Source organism: Arachis stenosperma, chromosome 1, assembly GCF_014773155.1.
Source record: "Arachis stenosperma cultivar V10309 chromosome 1, arast.V10309.gnm1.PFL2, whole genome shotgun sequence".
NCBI classification, from domain to species: domain Eukaryota; kingdom Viridiplantae; phylum Streptophyta; class Magnoliopsida; order Fabales; family Fabaceae; genus Arachis; species Arachis stenosperma.
In genome coordinates, this window is record NC_080377.1 from 93,761,481 (window position 1) to 93,763,584 (window position 2,104).

The 2,104-nt window shown below is 40.3% G+C and overlaps 1 non-coding gene across 1 annotated transcript; it reads right to left on the minus strand.

Annotated features, from left to right (window-relative positions):
- Positions 1 to 1,304: 1,304 nt before the first annotated feature.
- LOC130951758 (small nucleolar RNA R71) lies at positions 1,305 to 1,412 on the minus strand. Its single transcript, XR_009074085.1, has one exon. It is a non-coding gene; the product is annotated as a small nucleolar RNA R71 (small nucleolar RNA).
- Between the last annotated feature and the right edge of the window lie 692 nt (positions 1,413 to 2,104).

The window sequence follows — 2,104 nt, forward strand, 5'->3', positions numbered from 1 at the left end:
TAAATAGGACATTTTGCTATTGTATTAGACATCTTGGTTTCGTCTTTATCTTGATATCTATCTTTTGGATGTTTAGTTCTTAGACTTCGGGGGCTGGCCATTCGGCCATGCCTGAACCTTGATCACTTATGTATTTTCAACGGTGGAGTTTCTACACACCATAGATTAAGGTGTGGAGCTCTGCTGTACCTCGAGTTTTAATGCAAAGTACTACTGTTTTCTATTCAATTCATACTTATTCTTATTCTAAGATATTCGCTGCACTTCAACCTGATGGATGTGATGATCCGTGATACTCATCACCATCCGTCCTTATCAACCACTTTCATTCTACCTTAGACCGAGCGTGTATCTCTTGGGTTCCTTAATCAGAATCTTCGTGGTATAAGCTAAAACCCTTTGGCGGCCACTCTTGAGAATCTGAAAAGTCTAAACCTTGTCTGTGGTATTCTGAGTAGGATTCAAGGATTGAATGACTGTGACGAGCTTCAAACTTGTGATTGTTGGGCGTGGTGACAGACGCAAAAGAATCAATGAATTCTATTCCGACATGATCGAAAACCAACAGATGATTAGCCGCGCTGTGACAGAGCATTTGGACCATTTTCACCGAGAGGATGGGATGTAACCATTGACAGCGGTGATGCCCTACATATAGCTTGCCATGGAAAGGAGTAAGAAGGATTGAAGGAAGGCAGTAGGAAAGCAGAGATTCAACAAGGACAAAGCATCTCCATACACTTATCTTAAATTCCCACCAATGATTTACATAAGTACCTCTATCTTTATTTTATGCGTTAATTATTATTATTTTTAAAAACCATTATAATCATTTGAATTCGCCTAACTGAGATTTACAAGATGACCATAGCTTGCTTCATACCAACAATCTCCGTGGGATCGACCATTACTCACGTAAGGTATTACTTGGACGACCCAGTGCACTTGCTGGTTAGTTGTGTGGAGTTGTGACAAAGTGTGATTCACGTTTGAGAGCGCTACCAAGTTTTTGGCGCCATTGTTGACGATCACAATTTTGTGCACCAAGTTTTTGGCGCCGTTGCAAGTTTCATGGACTTCCATCAGAAGATCTCTATCAGTTTTTAACTGAGTTCTTGTAGATCTGTGAGACTGTTAAAACTAATGGAGTAGATCCTGAAGTCTACAGGCTCATGCTTTTTCCTTTTTCTGTAAGAGACAGAGCTAGAACATGGTTAGACTCACAACCTAAAGATAGCCTGGACTCTTGGGATAAGCTGAACACGGCCTTCTTGGCTAAGTTCTTTCCTCCTCAAAAGCTGAACAAGCTTAGAGTGGATGTTCAGACCTTCAAACAAAAAGATGGTGAATCCCTCTATGAAGCTTGGGAAAGATACAAGCAGATGAACAAAAGGTGTCCTTCTGACATGCTTTCAGAGTGGACCATTCTGGATATATTCTATTATGGTCTATCTGAGTTCTCCAAGATGTCACTGGACCATTCTACAGGTGGATCCATTCACCTAAAGATAACACCTGCAGAAGTTCAAGAACTTATTGTCATGGTTGCAAATAATCAATTCATGTACACTTCTGAGAGGAATTCTGTGAATAATGGGATGCCTCAGAGGAAGGGAGTTATTGAAATTGATGCTCTGAATGCCATATTGGCTCAGAACAAAATATTGACTAAGCAAGTCAATGTGATTTCTTAAGGTCTGAATGGATGGCAAAATGCATCCAACAGTACTAAAGAAGCATCTTCTGAAGAAGAAGCTTATGATCCTGAGAACCCTGCAATGGCAGAGGTGAATTACATGGGTGAACCTTGTGGAAACACATATAATTTCTCATGGAGAAATTATCCAAATTTTTTATGGAAGGATCAACAAAAGCCCCAACAAAGCTTTAATAATGGTGGAAGAAACAGGCTCAGCAATAGCAAGCCTTTTCCATCATCTTCTCAGCAACAAACAGAGAATTCTGAGCAGAGCCCTTCTAATTTAGCAAATATAGTCTCTGATCTGTCTAAAGCCACTTTAAGTTTCATGAGTGAAACAAGGTCCTCCATCAGAAATTTGGAGGCACAAGTGGGTCAGCTGAGTAAGAAAGTCACTGAAACTCC